General features: G+C 46.5%; 1 protein-coding gene across 3 annotated transcripts in view; it reads right to left on the reverse strand.

The window, feature by feature from the left end:
- The window catches only part of SLC24A3 (solute carrier family 24 member 3), a 458948-nt gene that overhangs the window by 373119 nt on the left and 63215 nt on the right, over positions 1-22614 (reverse strand). The window lies entirely within an intron of this gene.

Genomic DNA, 22614 nt, shown 5'->3' on the forward strand with positions numbered 1-22614 from the left:
GCCCTGAAGTCTTGCTCCTCATTCCCCAAGCTCTCATGTGGAGCCTTATTGATTTTTATTTCATACACAATGTTTAACAAAGAAAGAGAGAATTACTATTTACTGAATACACACTAGCCTGGCGCTTCTCACACTCTACTGTGTACATGAATCATCTGAGAACACTGCAAATTCACACTGAGATTCAGTGGGTCCAGGTGGACCTGAGCTTCTGGGTGGCCAACAAGCCCCCAGCCATGCCTATGCCTGCATCCTCCCATCACACTCTGAGCAGCAAGAGCTTAGAATATGGTAGAAAGACGTCAGAAGGGGTGGTGTGAAAGCAAGGGTCCATCTGTTCAAAAAACTGAAAAGTTGGTGATCAGATGCTGTGATGCCTAGGTAAGGTAGCCGGGACATGGGACCAACTCCCCCAGGAACAAGCATGCCAGGACCCTCTCCTGGGGCTGCCTCTGACATTGAACGTGTCTCTGCCTCAGGCCCTTGAGACCTGCTGGACTCTCCCCACTGCGCAGGGTCAGGACTCCAGTAGGTTGGATGCTGGCAGTGGAGAGAGCGTGATGCTCTGCTGCCCTGACCCAGCCTGACGACCCAGAATCATTCCCAGGACCTCACGGTACATGGGGCACAGGCGGGAAGCCCTGCTCTCCCGGAGGAAGGGGGAGTCCCTTGTCTTTACATCCCCCAAATGATGTCTCTACATCTGCTTGAGTATGGCTGAGAAACGAATGATAAAGGGCTACCTGAAGTCAACCTGTCCGCATGGAGAAGAATCCAGAGAAAAGTTCCAGTCTCCTTTTGTAGGCCGCTGCTCATTATGCTTAGGACGCTGCACCCTTCCAGAAAGCCAAAGGCCTTGACTGCCTGAAGTTGGCTTATTGCTTTCTCTCTCCAATAGATCAGGGAAGCTCTAGGTCAGTGCTTCACAAACTTTAAATAGGAATCACCTGGGCAGCTGGTTAACATGCAGATCCTGAGTCAGCAGGTCTGGGAAAGGTGTGAGATTCCGCATCACGAACCAGCTCCCAGGGGCACTGGCCCTGGGCTTTTTGAGTAGCAAAAGGCTAGACAATGTGCTAGCCACCTGGTTAGGTCCTTAATGTACATTAGTTAATTTAAGATACTAGTAATGACATCAGGTGAGACACAGACACCCCCACCTGACAGGTGAAGAAGCCAACAGTCATCAAGATTAGGAGACTTGATCAAGTTCTGCAGCTAGAAAACGGAAGGGTCCGGATTTTAAGTCTGGTCAACTTGACACCTAAGCTTCTGTCCTTTCCTTGACAGAACGATGGCTCAATTTATCGTGAGAAAGTCAAGTCCACATTCAGTGCATTGTGTCTCCGAGAGTAAAGAATTGACTTTAGAAAGATATCCATCAAATAAATGCTTATCACTTTTTAAGTGGCATTTGAAAGGATGTTTCATTTAGTTCATTCAACCACATTCAACAAACATTTGTTGAGCTCCTAGATGCGCAAGGCGCCACACTATCAGCAGCAGCCATTTACGCGGAAAAGACTTCTCGAGGATGCCAGATAAATGCGGTACTTAAGTCATAATACAGGCTCCTTAACGACGAAATAAAGCCCCTACTGCAATCCAGTTTAGTCTTACTCCAGCCGACATTCCAAATGACACAGCTCATTTCAGACATTTTAACAACAAAATAGCTCAATAAAGGTTTGCAGAATGCACCAAGTACAAAATCTGTCCTGACAGGCCTCGGCCCACGTGGTGAAAGGACGGGCGCTCCGTGTGACTTAACTCTCCAACATCTGCTTTGGGAAGAATCCACTGATGTGACAGCTAGTGATCTGGGGACTGCAAAGGTGGACTCATAAGTCTGACTTCCGAACTCTCAAAACCAAATGCATAAGAAAATAAAAGTGTCTTTAGTCTTTTGCAATTTCAAAATGAAGCCACTCCTGGTCTGAGCCAGAGCTTTCTTTTTGCAAGGGCGATCTGAGCAATGGTGCCAGCTGTGGAGCTGAAGAAACTTTTAAGTCAAGGGGTTGGTAACGTCAAGCTTGGCCAATACTCCTTTAAAGAGACTTTCTCCTTTCAAAGCATTTCTTTATTAGTCTATTAGAAAACCTCATAGTGTGGAAATAAAACACGCTTAATATGATACCTCCTCAATTTAAAAAATGGCCAGGTTGAAAGGAAAAAGAATTAACCTGGCACTCACCCACCCTCACCCCAATCCATTTCCCAAGGTCCCTCTTTATACTCCTGCAGAGGGACCTTTGTGTCTTGTAGATATTACGTCAAGAATGACAAATGAAGATGATGACATTTCACTTTCAAAACTTGTTTCCATTAAAATCAGGCACAAGAAACACGCAACTATTCCTGTGCTGAGTTAGTTGAAATAAACCAGCATCTGCTTAGTCATCACAGATGAATGATTGGTTCAGAGGTTCCTGGGGCACTAAAGATGCACCTCTAAAAGTTTAACTGGTTGCCCAGAATGAGATGTTTTAGAGGATCACCACCTGATTTTGAAAATAGTTGGAAAATAGTTGGAATTTTATGTCTTGAATAAACAGCACAATTTGCAACATAATTCAAACTCACCTAGATGGGCACTTCCCCAAGTGTGTTTTGCCAAATCCAAGCTTCCTAGGAAGTTAATAACACCAGAAAGGGGTTCCGTTACCCAACTGCTTCGGGAAATGTGGGCTTAAATTCAAACAGGTTTCTTGCCGCAGTTCTCATGGGCTTTGATGTGCAAGTGTATGAGGATTCTCCAAGAATATGATGCCATGTTTCCTAATCTTAGTGGATCAAGGAAGCCCCTGCCCTAGTTTTGATTTCCAAGTCAGGTCAGATTGTTGCAAAATGGAACACATTTTCAGTGTGTACCATGCTGCGCCTACTTTTCAGGCAAGTGTTACCACTGTTTTTAAGTTAGAGCAATGAATCTTAGAGCAGGAAAATTGACAGCTGAAGCCAATTCCTCATCAATAGATCTGCCCTTCAGTGTCCCCAGTTTTTTCTCATTCCACCTCTGTGGACCACCACTGATGCTGGGGTCTCACGTCCTACAAAGTCAGTCATGTCGTCCATTCATTCATTCAACAAATATCTAACCTGAGCCCTCTCTCTGCGCCAAAGCCTATTCTAGGCACTGGGGAAAGAGCTGGAAGTGCTAGACCAAGACCTGCCCTCGGGGGGTTTCCTGGGCGAACATTCCTGTGCAAAATGCTTCACAAACAAGACGCCTTTTGTACTGAGGTTCTATCTCTTTTCATCTATGAAAGCTTTTCATCTACACGAAGACAGATTTCACATCTCCTCTTAACAAGAAAATCATTCAACTTTAGTGCCAGAGGCCTTAAAGATCATCTAGTCTACTCTGTGAATTTCATATACAAAGAATCTGGGGCTCAAATGGGAGTGACCAGGGACTGAGCATTCATTTTACATGTAATACTATGAATATTAGGTGCGATTACTAATATGATCTCATTTACTCTGCATAATAACCCAGCGATGCAGCTCATATCCCCATTCTGAGAGGAGAGGACTGAAGTTCCCACCTAACTGATTAATGGAAAGGTGACGACCAAAATTTAGTCTACAGTTCCATGCTGTTTCTACACCAAACTGTCTTTTAAATCCCTCCCCAAGATTCGGCCCAGAAGCCCCAGCCCTCCCCTGACCTCATCCCAACCTAAAATCCTCACCAGGACAGAGAACAGGTAGAGCCTGAAGAAGGCTCAGGAGACCTCCAGCCCTTGAAAGACCCAAATCTCACCCAAAGAAAAGGTCAAGGAAGGGTCAGTGAGGCACCTCCAGTGGCACAAAAATGCTACACATGCCAATTTTTAACCTCACAAGCCATCCTAGTGTAAACATGCCAGGAGCAAACAGCCAAGCAAGGCTGAGAATGGAGGTCCAAGCAGCACCTCACCCAAGTCAGGGCTTGGCATCCACTCTTAGGATGTTGTGTAACTTGGGACAAATCCCTTAAGCTCCCTGTGGTTCAGGTGCCTCAATTACAAATGCTCTGGCTATTCAGGGAATGGTGAATGCTGAGAAGGTGTTCAAAGAGGTAAGAAACTGGAAAAAGATTCCATAAATGGATTTCAGAATTACACAGAAAGAACAACCACCTTTCAGATTTCCTCACAACAGAGGCAGTGCTCAGGACTTCCTAAGGCAAAGGGGAGTATTGGGGAGGCTGAGTAACAGAAACCAAGGAAAGCAGTCCTGGAAAAAAAAAATTATACATCATTGCAGAGAAAAGAAAGGTGACATTGAAGAGCCACTAACCCATGGCCCATGGGACCATCCCTCCCCAAGCTTTATTCCCCAGGGATGTGACAGCCCATGGCAGTGCTGATCTTCCATAGAGAGCGGTTCTCATCCCACACAGGTCTTCTGTGAACAAATATTTCAAGCAGCCAAAACAGAAAGAGTTAAATTTAGAAACACAACTGTCACGTTGCACTCAAGAAGGAAAGAGAAAAATAACTCATCAGGTCTTAAAACCCAGATGGGACCAAAATATCCTGGTCCAAGTTTTCAGGGTGTGGATTATTTAAGAAGCCAAGGCATTAAGGATGCCCAAGCATAAACTTTTCATCACTACTGCTCTCTCCTTCACAATCCCACCCTCACCAAAAACAATCTTTCTTCTCCACTTTTGTTGGTAATTAGCATTCTCTCATAAGCTTATTTTTTCCCCTGTAAGATGTCTTGCCGTTGGCTTTTACTTGAGGGATTTTCATATTCATGGCCTTTTAAGAGGAGAAAAAAAGCACGTGAGAAGATGACATTAACCTCACAGTGTCCTTGCCTAGCTGAGTGCTTGCCACACCATAGGGTGGGGGAGTCAACCGACCATTCAGGTCAGCCAGACGATGGAGAAAAGGGGAGGAGAAATAGGAGGAAAACTGTTACGAAATTAAAGGGATTTTTGTCTATTACATCGCAGAGAATCTGTGGCAGCAGGCCAGCAGGGGTGGGTACCTCTGGTCCTCCTCACTTTGTCCCTGAAGATGAAGATCCTAAGAAATCTAACTCTACAGAATTTGAGAAGAGAATAACTAAAGCTGCCACTAATTGAGCCCCTGCTCTGTTCCAGGCATGGGGTTACATTCATGGAGCATGCTATCAGTTAATTATCCTGACAACAGCTAAGAATTACTGTGCAATAATTATGCAACAGACATCCTTACAACAACCTTATATGCAAGCAGGTGGATCCAGGGCTTATGGGGTCAAAGCTTAGAGAATTTAGGGGATGCCCTTTATGAAAAAGCATACCAAATTATGAATAAAAATCAGACAGAAGGTCTTGGAAAGGCCCCTGCAAGTGAGGAACCCCGAGGCTCACACTTGACGGTAAATCTGTTCTGGCAGTGAGGTAGTATCAACACCATCTGCTTTGAAAGATGAGGAAACTGAGACGCAGGAAGTTATGCAAATTGCCCCAGGGCCTTTCCATACCAAGTAACAGAGCCAGGTGGCTTCAAGGCCATTATGCCATCCCTTGAGAAGGGAAAAGAAGGCCTTTATTGTCTCAGAAACGTAACCATCTTTTGGCAAATTTGTAAAACTTGATTAATGTTTTCAAAACGCTTTCTAAAGAGAAATGAGGAAAGAAATGATTTGTCTCTTTTTATGTTAACTGGTTTAAAAATCTGCTCTACAGTGACACTATATTCAGTTGAAATGAGAAAAGGGACATTAACCCCCAAGACAGAAGTGGTCCCATACCCCAGAGACCCTCTGAGATGGGAGATAAAGTCATGTGGCCTCCTGCTGCTTTTGTGAAATGCAGGCCAGCTTTGCCTCGGTTGTAAAAGTTGGTGGTTGTAAAACTCACCCTGGGTGCTTCAGTGACAATGCTATTCACACCGAACTGTCACAAGAGAGATGAGACCCAGCCTCAGGGATAACCTTTCTATCAAGCACAGGTCTTTTCTCTTCCTTGAAACGCGTGGGGGTGACCTCATTTTGCATCAAACATTTACAGTCTTCTCTAAAAATGGTCATTTCCCTTCCTGGAGCTTTTAGAAGACAAAGCCCACCAACGTTTCCTTCAACTTATCATCTCCTTTCCTGGAGGGAGACAACTGTGGTGCAGTGAGAAAGACCATAGCCCCAAACGGAAGGAAGATACGGGTTCATTCTCTGGTTCTGCTGCCAATTAAAACTGTGACACCTTACATGGGTCATTTAACTGCTGGCTCTAAGTTTCCTTCCCTGAACACTTACAGTGACGAGAATATTAATTACACACAGCAGGGGACAGAAAACAACCCACGTATGTATTCCCAGGGAACAGATACATAAATGGCAATAGAATCAAACAATAGGATACTAGACAGCAATTAAAATGAATGAATAGAGCACAGGCATCTCAAAAATATGAGCAGAAAAAACATTGCATAATATTAATATAGCAAAATAACACTTCTGTAAATTTGAAAACCCACCAAACAATATTATTTATTGCTTATGCATACAAATACATGAGGCAAAAACATTAAACACGGGCCACCCCAAAACAAGCATGCTGGTTGCTTCTTAAGGTAGAAGACCTGACGAGGCAAATGAAAAAGATGTCAACCTGATCTGCAATGTTCTATTTCTTATTAATAGAAAAAGATTAGAAGCAAACAAATATAGTTAACATTTATTAATTCTGAGAGTAAATACACTGGACTTTGTCATATTGTCCCTTATAGTTTTCTGTATTACTCTTTTATTGTTTCAGAATAAAATGTAAAAAAAAAAACAATTCTCACAGCGAAGTTACAAGGATTCATTCATTCACTCATTTGTTCAACAAAGATTTAACACCAACAAATATCAGATGCAGCTAGCAGCTTCTGGGTATTATCTAGACCCCGGGGGCATAACCATGAGCAGACAGCCCTGGTGCTGCCCACACAGGGTTTATCCCCTGCAGGCAAAGACCAGTACTGTGGAAACCACATGTCAGCGCACATTCTTGCCCGACCTGCAGCACAGGGAGGAGCCAGGTGCTGGGAAGGGGCACCTGGGCGAGGCCGGGTTTACCTCCAGTTCTGCTGCCCTCTTGGTGCTCCAGGAATGCTGCTGACTCATGGGCACGTTAGGAGAGCTAAGGAGACACGGCCTGCAGAGTACTCAGCCCAGCCCTGACTCCAAGGAGACACTCGACAGAGGCCGGGTCCCTCTACCTTGTCCGTGGAAAGAACCTATGGATTCAAGTCCTCACTTGGGAATGTTGGATTTGCATCTGAAATAATTATATCTAACTGCTGAGCATGAATTGAATCAGGTCCAATTTCTTCACATGTTCTTCAAACATAAACAGGAGATTGATTTTTAAAAGTTGCAGAGGAGATTAAGATTTGGCCCAGCAGGTAACCAGGATGGTTACAGGGGGTTCCAAACCAAGTCATATGGGTGGGCAGGGGGAGGCAGCTGAAAAACTGAAGAGAGGGAAGCCTGGACAAGAAAGACCTAAATAGCTGACCTTAAAGGTGTGCCACGCGGAAAAGCAGTAAGATTTATTTCACAGAACTCAGAATGACCAAAAGGAAGAGACTTTGGTTCAGCACAAGGAAGACAATTTTAATACCCAAGTTGCCCAGGGAAAAAAGGCCTCTAACAGCAAGGGGAGAGTGAACTCCCTGTCTGTGAGGATATCGGAGGATATGATAGAGGACCACTTCCTGGTGATGCTGCAAAGGGAGCTCAGGCATCATCTGAGCTGCTGGGCCACGCGATTTTTCAGAACCTCTGAGTGTTGAGAGTTTATGACTCTAACTTACGGTCTTCAGAGACAGTGGAAGAGCCGCACAGTGTGCTGCTCCTGCCCGACCAGTCACTGCTTCCTAATCCCTTAACAGTACCTTCCATTTTTGCAACACCTTTGTAGATTTTCAAAGTTCTTTCACACGCATTTTCACATTTCTCCCCAAGAGAGTAAAGAAATGGTGGAGCCATTCCTGGGCCGAATGAAGAGAGGTGCAGGCGAGGAAGTGAGAGAGAAGACCCCTGGCTGGGCACACAGAGACCCGTCCTCCAGGGGACAGAAGCACTGGAAGGAACGGTGGAGCCACACTGCTATGCACCCTCAGCTGGCTACTTGCCAGGGCAGAGGCCAGACTGTGGAGGTCACGATCAAAAAGCAAGTTAGGTGCACAGGGTCAGCCACAGAAGCCCAGAACAGAGGGACAACAGGGAGGGCTGCTTCCCGCAGCTACTGCCACCCGTGTGATCTCATCTGGACGGAGAAAGGCAGCAGCTGCTGCCCCCACACACGGAACAGGCCCTCAACCCCCAACCTGTTCAGGTCAAAAGAGCTGGAAACCTCATGCAAGCTGGAGACTCCAGGAACCAGAGAAATACGCCCTTCTTGTCTCTTCTCCCCAGACACTGATTTCCTGGGGAGCAAGAAGTGACTCATCACACCAGACAAAAGTGAGCAACAAACATCAGAGATCCTTTAGTGGTCCCACAAGTTCTTCAGCACTATGACAGTGAGTGTATACATGCACCAGTCACTATGGCTGTATAACAAACCAACCCAAACTGGCAACACACATTCATTTATTTAACAATATGGCAGTTCTCACTCAGGTCTCATGTGGTTGCAGCTTTACAGTGGCTGGAGCAAGGGTGAGCTAGGGTGATCTAGAAGGTGTCTTCACTCACATGTCTGGTTGTTGATGCTATCTGTCAGCCATCAGCTAGGACCTCAGCTGGGACTGTTGACTGGAACACCTACACATGGCTTCCTCCCAGCATGGCGGCCGGGTTCCAAGAGCAACCATCCCAAGAGAGAGAGTCGGGTGGAAGCTGTATTGCCTTTTATGACCCAGCTTCGGAAGGCATACAACTTCTGCACTTACAGTCTACCTGTTAGAAGTCAGCCACAAAGACCACCCATATTCAAGAGGAGGAGAATGAGAGCCCATTCCATGTCGAGAGAAATAGCCAAGCACCTGCTGGCATGTTTTAAAACATCATAAGGTACAAGCCTTCCTCTGGGGCTACAAATTATATTCCACAGCTTTTGAGGGATCTAGACACCTCAAATTCCAGGTGAGAAATACCTCCCATGTGCCAGTGTTTGGGCTGAAGAACATCACGAAGTTGGATGTGTTTTTTTGGACGTCTTTGGAAATCCCACATTTGGGGGGACCTGGAAATATGAAAGCATGTAGGACCTAAACACATGAGCTATAGGTTCCTTACTTTAAATATATCAAGTCACTCTGAAAGATGATTTTGTGTGAAATACAGATTCCATTTCACAGAAGACAGAGCCGACTAAATGGTTACCTCAGAATATGGATATATTTGCTTCTGGCGCTGGAGCCAGAAATGCCAGTGTGCATCCCTAAAACACGACATATGCCTGAGACTAAAGGACGAGCCACCTGTTCGCCAGGACACCACATTCCCCAATTTCTATCCAGGGCTCAAAGTGAGTCTCCTTCCTGAGTTTACATAAGTTCCCGGCCCCTGGCCCCAGCAGTACTTATAGAAATCACTCCTCTACTTTAGTTGATTGCAGAATAAAAAGATCTTCCTGATGAGCAAAGGCTCTATTCTCTTGCAGAAAGGGCTAAGGCAGGATTGTCTTAGCATCCCCCTTTTGTCAATTGTGACATGTTCTGAGCCTCCCTGGGGTCCCCAGAAGTCCAGCATATGGATGGAAGCAGTCAAAGCTGAAAGAGGAAGGAAGGAATGTTCCCTGGTCTAGGAAGCCTCTGCTCTGGGCCCCAGCGTGAAAGGCTTCCTCGGCTCACCCAGCACCAGCCCACTATGGCTGGTGAGCCATCGGCACTTGCACAAACACACATGATGACGCAGAGAAAACTAACGGGGTGAGTCCAAGTGCCTTCACCCAGCAAGACAAACCCATGCACACACAGAGGAAGCACCGTTACACGCTCTTTCTAGGTTAGGATAAACTTCCCAACCTATTTGACCACACTGAAACACTTCGTTGGAAAGGGGGAAGTAGGTGTGTAGCAATCCTATTGGTGCCCCACTCACCTGCCCTCACCCGTAGCTCTTGGGTGCACAGTGGCCCAACTTCCAACGGCCAGCACTTGCACTTCTTCGCCTGGTGGCTGTCTCTGCATGGACGCTGCCTGCGTGAGTGACAGGCTGGAGGTGCCAGGGCACTGCAGCCCCTGGGAGCAGCCTCAACCAATGACTGAGGGAAGCTGGCATATTACACACCCAAGCTCCCTTGCCCCTGGTGGGGGAACTCCGAGGGCTCTTCTATACTCTATCCCAGGTCATTAACCCAGGGAGGTTAAGCCCTGTTGCCCCCAGTGGTAACTGGCCCATGGCAAGCAATACGTTGGCTACCTTGCCCTCTCTCCCCTTATTACCTCCCCACTCCCTATTGGTATTTCCTGGGATCACCTCCCAAATAAACTACATGTACCCAAATCCTTATCTCAGCATCTGCTAGGGGAACTGAGTCAAGGTACGGTTACAGCACGAAATCAGTGATCACCAAGGGTGTGCCATTGTTGTACAGGTCAATTGTGCATTTCAGATCAACCTGTGTATCAGGAACTGACAAGTAAACAACAAACACAAAGAAACAAATGAGGACCAGTGCCAACAAAGGTTCTGCCCAGACAGAGTTTGTTTGGGAAAAGGAGGGTCTCACCGTGTCCAAAGACCCTAGCACACACAGAGCCCCACTTTGGTGCAGAGCTGGTTCCCTCCCAAACCAGGCAGCTTGTTCCCAATGCAGCTGATTGGAGAGACAACGCCACTCTGAGTGAACGTTTACTCAACGAATCAGATGGTTTTCTCCAGTTTCTCAGCACGTCTTCTTTGACGTTTTGGTATAACTGAATAACAGAATGCGCAGTGTTGCATCTGGAGACACCTGACTAGTTCCAGACCTTCAAGACAGGGAAGACCATCCCTTCCCTCCCCTCCCCCTCACACTGCTCCTTTCCTCCCTTCCCTCTTCACCTTCCCACCCACGCCCCTCCTCCTCTTCTCCTTTCCCTTCCCACAACCAACCACAAGGTTTCTGAGTCCCGTCCAGCGATCTGCAGTGGAGGGAAGTGAGAGGGCACATTAGGGATGACTGACCTTTGTCTATAACGAACCTTCCCTGGTGAACCAAACCTCTTACTAATTTTCCATACATCACAAACGTCTCTTTGAATGTTGACCTAAGATAAGTATCTAAGAAAAGTGACCAAAATCTACAAAGCATTCCCTGGAGAGAAATACACCAAACATATGACATTTACATGGAAAGTCTGTCATTTGTGTATGTGTAATCTATATGCATACGTGTCTAGCTACATGTGCGTGTGCCTGTACAGTCAAGGGTGTATTTATATATAAAAACATGGATAAGTCTCAAAAACAGTGTGCTGACAAAGAAGCCTTATATTAAAGGGTACGTATTGTATGATATGCGTATTTAGTTTGAAAACAGGCATAAACTAATCTAAGGTAACAGAAATCAGAAGAGTGGTTGTGAGGGGGTGAGCTGGGCTGGGGACTTCCTGAAAAGGGGCATGAGGGATCTTCCTGGGATGATGGTGTATCTTCTATCTTGATAATGTCTATGCAAATGTTAGAACTCACTGATGGTACTCTTAAGACTTGTGCACTTCATTGTGCATAAATGCTAGCCAAAAAGAAGAAGGGTAAACAAATAATAAACTCTAGTTAATGTTATGCATGCTAAGGTATGTGAAAGGGATTATATTTATGCTTGTAAATTAGTTTGAAATCCACTAAAATAAAACAGCATGGATGGATGATGGAGAGACACAGGGTTGACTAGATGGATAAACAGGTGACAAGGCCAGCAGAGTAAAATGTAAATTAGAGAAACTAGGTGCTGGGTCTGTAGGTGCTTACTGTAAAATTCTTACAATTTTTCTGTATATTTGCAAATGTTCATAATAAAATGCTGGAGCAAAAAAATAATAAAAAGTCCCTAAACGCAAGATTCTTGGGACTAGATGGGGAGAGAGGATACAAAATTTTTTAAATAAATAGTACATGAAATTGTGGCATTTACAGGACAATAATTCCAGATTCATAACGGCAAGTACTGAGAGACTCTGTACCCTTGGAACCGCTAAGCAGAGCCACCAGGCATCGAGTTATTTGGCCTGGGCCCTGTTAAAAGGAACATCATTTTGTGAGCCACAAACATCAAACGGTTCCTGCAAAGAAGCTCGGGTTCCGCATGAAACAAGGGTCAATGGATAAAAACACCTGACGGAGGGGGAGGTACAGCTGTGTTACAACTTTCCTTCCTTTAGGTTCAGTGGTAAATTATAACTTAATTTAATAGACTGGCTCAGTATTTGTGGTTAAAATGGCGCCGGCAGTGAGGAAACTTCATGTCTCTGGAATGTGGAAGGAGAGCTGCCCATGAGCTGACTGAAGGCGCGTCCACTGGGCAGGCCTGCACCTCGGCAGTCACAAGGCTGAAAGGCGGGCAGAATCAAGCACAGAACAAGCCCCGCTCCTTTTCCTCCTCCTCACTGCCCTTCACTTCTGCTTCCTTCACCTGCTGATACCCATTCTGCGCACCGAATTTGCATCCTTGGTCTAAAGACCAACACTCCCATCATCAGTGATTTTCCTGGGGATTTTCCCAGGGCAGATCAAGAAGATCTCAGTGTCAGTGGAATTCCTATTCCCCAAGAAAGATCCACTGGGAGACTGTTCATGTGACTGGCACGTAGGCTGTTATAATTAAGAATATTTCAACTTCCTACCTAGTACTTATAATATAAGTACGTGGCAGGTTCATTTTGCTCTCCTCCTGTAGTAGAAATCCCCATGCCTAATCAATGCGTGAAGAACATCACCCTCTCCTACGCAGAGCTAACAGGCCCTGTGTGGGAGCCCTGAGGGTCAGCACAGAGTAGGGCTCAGGAAACCGGCATCCATTCACAGGTTGAGCATGTGCTGTGTGCTATGGACTGCACACACTTCACTCCATTGACTTCACAGCAATCCTTTCTGTTTGTACCATGAATCATCCCCACTTCATAGGGGAGGAAATCAAGGCTTGGAGAGGTTAAAAGACTGGTCCAGGGTCCCACAGCCCACGAGTGTCAAAGTCAGGGGTCCTCTCCAGGTCTGGGGGACCCTGTCCACATCCCTAACGCCACTCAGAAGCACTTCACAATTACAAAACCTGGGTACCCTTGTTTTCTGGTTCTCCCAATGACCCAGTGGCTACTCTGAATGCCCAGTGACTGAGGTAACAGAAGCTTAAATGAGCCCAGCCTGACTCTCTGGACCCCAGTCCTTTGCTCCTTTCAGAGGCGTCTATGCCAGGGGCTGCAGACTGACCTCTTCCCTTTCTCTGCCCAGTATCCCTGATCTCAATGGCGTGGCTTCTGGCTGAGCCCTTAGGTCCCACTGCCGGCTCAGGGCTGGGGAGTCCAGGCTGGGCTTTGTGCACAAAGACCGTGGTAGGGATGGACAAGCCACTGGGCCGGGCTCACATCAATTTTGTTCTGAGTCAGCTTCTAAAAAAGACTGCTAATCTTTAATTTAGGGATTTTATTGTTCTATTATAGGAATTTCAGCCAAACTAATGGTTTAACACTACCTCAAGAACCTCAGAAGCACCATTATGATAATCCAGACATGTACTTATTTAAACTTACTCTCCAAGGTGGAATGTGGCCATCCATCTAGGGTCCCTAGATGGGACCTATCCCAGGGTGTGCAAACTGGAGGGGTGGCCTTTGGCCCACTGCCCACGGGGCGCCCCAATTAGGAGGAAGCAATAGGCGAGGCGCCTGATGTCCTAGTGTGCAGTCTGTGGAAATCACACTCAGTGGGTCAACTCAGACATACCCTCCCCACAGCCCTCAGACATACTGCCCCAAGTTGTTCCTCAGAGCCTGTTTAGAAAGGCCTGAGGGCTGGAAAAGCTGCTGTGAGCCTCTGGGAAGAGAGGCTGGGCCCTCCCTGGGCCTCATCCTACCCCAAAGCTCCTGGAGTCCACCCCAGGCCTGGGAGTGTTCCAGTCAGGGTCAGCATGCTGCAAGGAGAGGTGGTCAGCACCCCAGGGCCCTGCCCTCAGGCCCATGGTCAGCCGATGGGTCAGGTCAGCCCTGCACCTCTGCCAGCCCAGGCTGCTGAGAAGGAGAGAGAGAGTGGGTGGGAGAGGTGAGCGTTGGGCAACCAGCCAAGGTCTAGAAGGCAAGATTAGACCCACTGATAAGACAAGGCAGGAATGTTCCCACCTGACTCTCATATATACCCATTTTAAAACACAGGTGGGGGAAAGTCCATCCTGGTGTTTCCCAGGGGAAGAAATCCTAGACACCCAGGGAAACCTAGAAACCTAGAAATCCCAGAAACCCAGAACCCTAAGATGGAGTCTAAAAATGAATGACTGTCCATGTGGCTCACAACGAATGCTGAATGAATGAGAAACCTACAGCATGACAGCTTTGGTGTCTTAAATTTGGCTGACGCTCTCCCCCGTCTGCTTGTTGAGGGGCGAGAGGAGAGGCTTCTGATTGGCTTGCAGGCCCAGCTATCTTCCCCTCAGCCAGATCCCAGGGCCGGCTTCCCAGAGCCAGCCAGTGCACGGAGGTGGTCTCAGGTGGTCTTCACCTCAGCTGCACCCTGGTATGATGGCACAGCTTTCAAACCACTGATGCCTGGTTCCTAGTCCCAGAAACTCAGGTTGCCTTGGCCTGGGGGTAGGGCCTGGCTTGAAAACCTCCCCCCATGACTCCAATGAACTAAGCCAGGGCTCCTCACACTTGAGTGCCCCCAACAAGACCCTGGAGAGCTTGTGAAAACCCAGACGGCTGGGCTACTTCCCAGAGGTTCTGACCCAGTAGGTCTCAGGTGGGGCCCAGGAATGTGAATTTCTGACAAGCTCCTGGGGCTGCTGCTGCTGTTCTGTGACAACCGTTGCCCTCGGCACCTGAGAGCACTCTGGTGAAGGCAGAGCAGTGATCCCTGGCGACGCCGATTTGCAGATGTGACTTAAGGCCAACTCCACACACAAACAAGGTGAGGGGATACAGCCCAGTCTTGCAGCCAGAGGATATGCAAGTGCTGGTCCTCACTCTACTGCCAACCAGAGGTGGACCCTGAAGATGAATGCCCCTTCATACCTCCAGACCTCAGTCCTGGCTTCAACAGTGAAAAGAGATTATCTGCGGAACAAGATGATTCTGAATGTATAATTCAAGAAAATAGCCCCCCAGTCACCCAGAGTGCACTGCAGCTCCAGAAACGACTGAGGAGTTGGAGGCCAGGCAAGAGGGAACCACCCCCAACCCTCCCAGGGCTGGAGTCACAGCCAGGGCCGCTTTTGCTCCATGGCCACAAAGAAGAAGCGGTCATCACTGTCTGTCACAGGCCATGTGGGTGCAGCAAACATTCCTGTAAAGAACCACAGAGGAAATATTTCAGGCTTTGCAGGCCCCGTGTCTGTGCTGCAACTACTCAGCTCTGCCTTCGTAGAGCAAAAGCAGCCACAGACAACACACAAATGGACGTGCATGGCTGTGTTCCAATAAAACTTTATTTACATAAACAGTCAACAGGCCAGATTTGGTGGAGGGCCACAGTTTGCTGAGCCCTGGCTTCGAGGGAAAGGGTTTGGAATCAATAATCCCTACACCTCTCTGCACATTTACGACTATGAATTCTCAATTCTTTAACTCAACTTGCCTTGGTCTCAGTCTAACTTATCTATCAATAATACTGTCACTCCTGACCTTCAGCATTTTTGTTCTAAGGACCAAACGTGTTCCAATGAGCTAATGAATATGAAAACGCTTTGAAAAGTCTAGAGTTCTTTTCAAATAGGCCCACAAAGGCATCTAAGAGCAGAGCTTACATCCTTTACCTGTGTTTCAGGAAGATTCCAGGCACCATCCACTGGGTTAGGCTGCCTGGGTTGCTTTGAAAGAAGGCCTCAATAAAAAAAGTCCTAAAGGGATGTCGGAGCTAGAAGAAATGAACAGTGTCCGGCTCTTTCCTCCCGGAGCTTGAGACTTTTAAACTCTTCCTTAGTGTGAAGTAGAAAATCCTGTATTCCCATTTCACCCTGTTTGTCTGCATAGTGGCCTCTTAGGCCAGAAAACGGCATTAGTCAGAAATCTCCTAGTTAATCCCTCGATACGTCTCCTCCACACAGCGGTAAGAATGCTGCACTGTCGCTGAACTGCACTAAAGAACCCAGCCGACCTTAAACCAACCGTCCTCGTCCCACAACGTCCTCATGAGCCTCAGAGCGGGAAAACCCATCTAAATGATTGCCATCAGTCTACCCTTCATTATGTTTCTGATAAGAAAGGTAACGTAGCTACAATTTATTAACATGTACTATGACTGAGGTTCCCGTGGTTTACAAAGCCTACTTCACTTCAGGATTACTGCAACTCTGTAAAGTGAGCTTCTTAATCTGCTCCTTACAGATGGTGGAAATGAGGTTCAAAGAATCTAGGACACTCACCTGGCATCACATAAGTCAAAAGAGATGGAGCTTGGATTTAGGACTTACTCTAGAACCCAAGCTCTTCCCAATTATTGCTGATGACTTCGTGTATATTCAAACATTCATTATCTTTCCTAGGGTTCTAAGCACTAAGAACCCTAAGTACTAACAAGAGATGCCATTTGCAAACAGGCACAACGGGGACAATTTCTACCTCATTTGTGACCCTGCCAAGGTGAAAAGAGGATCGAATTGTGTCACCTTGACCAGGTGATAATCATGAGGGTTGAACCAAGAGCTACGCCAACCTCAGAAGAGTTAAGTGTGGGTTATGATTTTTCTATAGAGGGAGCATATTGCTTTTGTAATAAGATAACAATAAAGGAAAATTGAGAAGTCTGTTTTTTCAAAAAGAGACAAGTTTGGGGGAAAATAATATAGCAGAGACTAGCTAGCTGTTTACCAAACCTGCTTTCTCTTCTTCCAGGGCATTCTGGTAATATGCACGTCCCACCCTCCCTTGTGGCTGGAAGTTGTCATGTGACTGAGCCCTAGCCAATGGAATGGGAGCAGAAGTGAGGGTCTAGTCCATAAAACTCAGCTATGTGCATCCTCCATGCTCTTTCCTCCTAAAGCAGAGAAGCATGGCGACCTTGGAAACCAAGCATGAGGACGGGAAAGTCTCGAAATGGAGGGCTCCAGAGTCCACGGACCACCTCCTGCAACAGGGCCACTCACAGACCAGAAGATTACATGAGAAAGAAAGAAACTTTTGTGTTAAACCCCCAAATCTGGAGGACTTACCCATTATGGCAGCTAGTATTACCCTATCTCACTAATTCAGGAAAGAATTTGATATAAATTAAAGAGCAGATCACAATGAATTTCTAATTTGTTCTACTTTAGCCTGTCAATAGCTATTATTTGAACCATGAAAATTACAGCTGCAGAGAGAAGTTAGTGAAAGTTATGTGAGCTGGAAGTTGTCATGTGACTGTGTCTATACAATAAAGTATAGATTTTAAGACTTTTGTAAAAAACCTTAGCTCTATCCTGGGTTCAAACCCAAGGACAAAACACTGAGGTGACTGAAATTTTTCATTCCTAATGTTTTGGATATATTTTGTTAAATAAAATATATTCTTGAAATTAATTTCAGCTGTTTCTTTTTACTTTCTTAATGTAGCTACTAGAAAGTTTGAAATTACATCTGCAGCTTGCATTATATTTCTACAGGACAGTGCTGCTCTAGATCACACAAATGTCAGGTTTTCTACCTAATTATCAGTATGTATTAAGCACCCATGTGTGGCAGTTTGGGGGCTCTACTCTTCTGTCAAGCCATGTGACCTTGGGCAGGTTGTTCATCCCCCCGATCTAATTTTTTTTATGTAAAAGGAGAGTGACTTGGACCTTTTATGCTTTGTAGATTGGTCACACCCAGCCCTGTGATTTTAAACCAGCTGACCCTGATGTTATGGTTTAAATTCAAAAACAGGAGGATCTCAACACCTACTTTGTTCACGAACTGGGCCCTAAACCAGCCTGCCCTGCGTGCCACTCTGTGTGTGGCCTCCAGCTCTTGTTCACCAGCCACGCTCACCCCCTGGACTTACCCCATACTGCTTCTCTCGTACAGACCTCTGGCTTCCCTCCTCCATCACAATTCATATTCAACTCTTAGATCATGTGGTTTCTGGCCACTCCAGTAAGCACCTGATCCTGGCACACCCTTAGGGTCAGGACCCTGCCAGCCTCTCCTTGGTCCCACAGCACAGGCCCAAGGTGTCTTCCCATCTTCAGAGAACTTAGACCCAACTAAGCCAGGCAGGGAGATGGAGCTGAGCCCTTTATCAAAAGAAACTCCAGCGATCTCAGAGTGGACCCCATGCCAAAAGGCTATCATTTTAAAGAGCTTCCTTCTTCCAAAGTTTATTTGAAAGAGGCACTCTGAGGAAAAGCTCATTTCCTTAAAATATCAAAGAACTAAAAACCAAAAGATGATAGATTTTTCTGGGAACAGACTGCAAAGTACATAAATAAAATTCTGCAAAGTATACAAATAAATATTACAAAGAATTCATTTCTGCTACAGTTGTCCACCACCCTCAATATTACATTTAGCTAACTTAATTTTCCGTCCATCAAATTTATTCAAAGTTAAATTTCTCTTAACAGGTCATCTGAGTAAACAGTTTCAAGTGCTATTTGCCAAAAAACAATGTTTCCAGGCTCCAGATGAAATTGGCAGTGTCAGGCTAAGAAAACAACCTTAAAAATTCACAGAGGGCTGGAACAATTGCAGAAAAATTGGAGCCCAGAGGTCAGTTTTTTTCATGCAGTTCTGGAGGTAAAAATTACAAATCTCCACCAAAGCCATGTCTTTGAGGGGCAAGAGAAGAATGCCATTTTTTTTTTTAATCCAAAATGTACAAAGCAATATATCTTTAAAGTGGCAGCTGTCACATGAAGAGTCTGCCATCTTCATGTTGCCACACCAACCACAAACAGCACTGACACTTTATAACAGGCACCCTGCATCCTGGTCTTCCCCTGGTGTGTGCTCTGGGCCCCTGGTTTTCAGAGAGAGAAAGAGAAAGAGAGAGGGAGATGGAGGTGTGAAGGAAGAGGCGGAGGAGGAGAGGAAAAGGGAGGGCGGGTGAGGGGAGAGGGAGTAAAAGGAGGGTTGAAGTATGACACGCAGTTTCACAAACACAAAGAAGTTATTAAGGGAAGAGGAGCAGGGACGTCTTGGGGTGGAAGTTTCTGTGAATCTCTATTCTTGAAATTTCTTGGAATTACTGGATTTGTGCAATGGAAGGGATAGAAGGGATAAACTACGTGCAGGTGTGTTTCATAGGTGAGGAAATGGACATCTGAGAAGCAAACCAGCCCCAGAGCTAGAGAATTCAACCAGCATAGAGGTCATTCCATCTCTAGTCTCTGAATCTACTCTACTTACTCTAACGGCATCTACAGCCAGGGGTTCCGAGAACACAGTCCAAGAAGCCCTGCGACATCACAAGTAGCACCAGGTGTACTTTATGACAAGAGCCAAATTAACTTTCGCCTGTGACCCTGGCTCCATCACTCACATGGCCACGGCACATTCTGGCACCCCAAACTCTCAGGTTCCTGTGTGAATAATCACCCCTCCAAGTACAGAGGGAACCCGAAAGCGTGGTCCTCATGGTAGGTCCACTACCACTCTGCTGACAGCATCACAAATAGGAAGGAAGCCAGACCAGAAACCACATGGCTCACTTCCCAGCCCTTACATTTAAGACCTTTGAGAGCAGACACCACTACATTTTGCATCAACCAGCAAAAGTAATTAACATTCATCGCGTGCAGGGCCCCTTTGACCCCTTAAGGGAAACTGGGCAATGTTTTGTGAACGGCCCTGTCCTTTGCTCATTCCAGCTCATTCCTCTCACCCCACAGTAAGTCAGAGGGAGAGAAGATGAATACTTTTAAATTTTAGTTCTAAGTTAGGGCCTTATGAGTGCTTTGGCTCTCAGCTTTTTTTCATCAAGCATCTGTTCGGTCAAGCCTGAGAAGTAGACTTCAGACAGCATTCTGGAAAGAGCACCGAGGCAACTAGAGGTCACGTGTGGCTATGGCAATATTTTGATCACCTTCCTGTGGAAACAGGCTTCCTCAGAGGCGGCTGTGCTCATTACCATGGCGAGGTCTTCAAAGCTTCCTGTGCTAGAAGAGGGTGGTTGAGCCTCTCTGGCCAGCTCGCTGACCGCCAGGACCTGGGCCCCCTGAGGAAGGAGCCTGCTGACGAGACCAGGCAGGCCATATCTGCCCATTCCGGTGAGCAGGTGCTGGAGCGTGCAGCTCCACGACCCCCCTGTAACGGAAGGGTGGGCACCCCCGGCAGACAGCGGGAAATTCACGAGTAAGCTACCCCACACAGGGCACTAAGCTGTTCCGATTTTATTACCTCATTACCAATTCTCACAGCAGTCATGAAAGGTCAGAATGATTATCTCAGTTTCGCAGAGAAGCAGACAGAGGCTTAGAGAACCTGACCATTTTGCACAAAGCCCACAGCTTCCAAGCTTCTAAGCTGGGATTCAAATCCAGGTGGGTGTGACCCCAAGACCCTGGTAAGAGATGGTGCTCTCAGATTTACATATCCACTCTGCATCCTTGAGATGTTTGCAACTGAGCTAAAAAATCAGGAGATATGTCCAAAGACAAATGGAAGTTCGACCTACACCTGCCTGTCCAATAGAGCTTCTGGAGATGAGGAACTGTTCTAGGATCTGTGCCACCCGATGTGGTAGCCACTAGCCACATGCAGCGATCAGGTATTTGACATGTGGCTAGTGCAACTGGGAATCTGAATTTTTAATTGTATTTAATTTGAATTAATTTGAATTTAAGTTGCCACTGAATGCCCATATTGGACAGCATAGTTGGAAATGTTTTGTGCCAAAAACATTCAGAGAACAGAATGGTCTGCAGCGTTGCGTGGTCAAAGTAGGCTTAGGAAGGACAGAAGCTCCAGGGAGATCCTTGCTGTGCTGGGATTTGAACAGGACCCTTCCTGTTTCAGGCATGATCATCTTCCTTATAGAATGTGGTTCAGAGCCAAGGGCCCCAGAAGTCAAGCCCAGTTCCCAGAGTTCACACATGAGGAAATCAAGAATGCCCCTCCCGGGTCCTTATTCTTCTCAGACCAGCTCTCTGCAGCAGGACGAGCTCTCATTGGCTCCTCCGTGGTCCTCCTGAAGCCCTTTCTCTCCTCCCTCTCCCTGTGCCCTCCCTGCCAACATCACTGGGCACTGGGCTTCTGCTCTTTTTACCTGGACATCTCTTCTACCACAGAGGTGAGTCAATTCCTCTCTTGCAATGACTTTTAATGTGCTTGATTCTTCTACACCTGTTACTCCATTTCCTGGCACCTTGAGTGAGCAATGCCACTCACAGAGAGATGGCACCACCTCCCCCAAAACACAACCCCAACAACAGGGAGCAGAAGCCCTCCATCACTATGGGTCCTGCGTGTGGCCGAACCCAGAATCCCAGAGATGGTCATGGTATCAGATCTGACTCCACTCTTTCCCACCAAAGGTGACGGCTGGGCTCCCTAATACTGTATTTTCTGTCTTCTAACATCCTAGTCATTTTCTGGCCATCAGTTGCAGAAAGGTGTTGAAAACTATTTGGCTGTAAGAGCAGATCAGCAGCAGAGTTCTTGGCACAGCAATGACCCGCACCTTTCCTGCCACTCCCTTTCAGGCCAGTTCTCCATAAACGCACGGCTCTCAGACACACGCGGCTCTGTCCACTCACTGGGGCGCTCACACTCATCACGCCATTTTCATTTCTAGTTCATCTCGCTGCCCATGGGCTTCAAGAGTGCTCCTTCAGAGCATTTAATAACAGCACAGTAACCCTTGAATTCTCCAGCTTGAGGAATACAGATTATGTAGGATTGTGGGGTTGTTTTTCTTTGCGGGAGGCTGGAGGGTAATCTATTTTTAATTCTTTCCATCTCTGCTTGGGAGCTGATTGTTGGATTCTCAGTATGGTGGGGAAGGGTACCTATCCAACTTCCCCCCCCAAAAAAGCAGACACATAGCTTCACAAAACACCGTCTGCACTCAAAGTTTTAATGTTCTTTGGGCTGTAATGATCATGGTTTATGTTCTTCAAGGATGACACTAAAACTCAGGCAGGCCTTTGGATGTGGGATCCGCAAGTTGTCGAGCTCCTGGGCCTTTAAAGGGGGCACATGTGAGGCCCAAGTCCCCACCAGGTAGGAAGGAGGTCCCAGAGAGCTGAGAAGTCCAAGCCAGGGCTGGTGAAGTGTGGCCACAGGCCTAATCCATCCCACAGCCATCTGTATACAGTCTGTGAGCTAAGAATGGTTTTTAAATGTTTAAAGGGTTATAAAAAGTTTTTTTAATATACTATAGACATGGTATATAGCCTGCAAAGCCCCAAATATTTACTGTCTGGTCCTTTCCAGGACAAGTTTGCCGACCCCTGGTCTAAACCAGCAGGGCCCTCATCCATCCAGCATACCTGTCGTTTCCTGAGACTTAGTGAACTGAGTCTCGATGATTCCTAGTGCCCTCGATTCCCTTTATGTTTGTTTTCTCTTTAAATTCAGTAACATTAGAGATAAAACGTTCCGTATCTCC

The sequence above is a fragment of the Equus przewalskii genome, chromosome 21 (assembly GCF_037783145.1).
Source record: "Equus przewalskii isolate Varuska chromosome 21, EquPr2, whole genome shotgun sequence".
NCBI classification, from domain to species: Eukaryota; Metazoa; Chordata; class Mammalia; order Perissodactyla; family Equidae; genus Equus; species Equus przewalskii.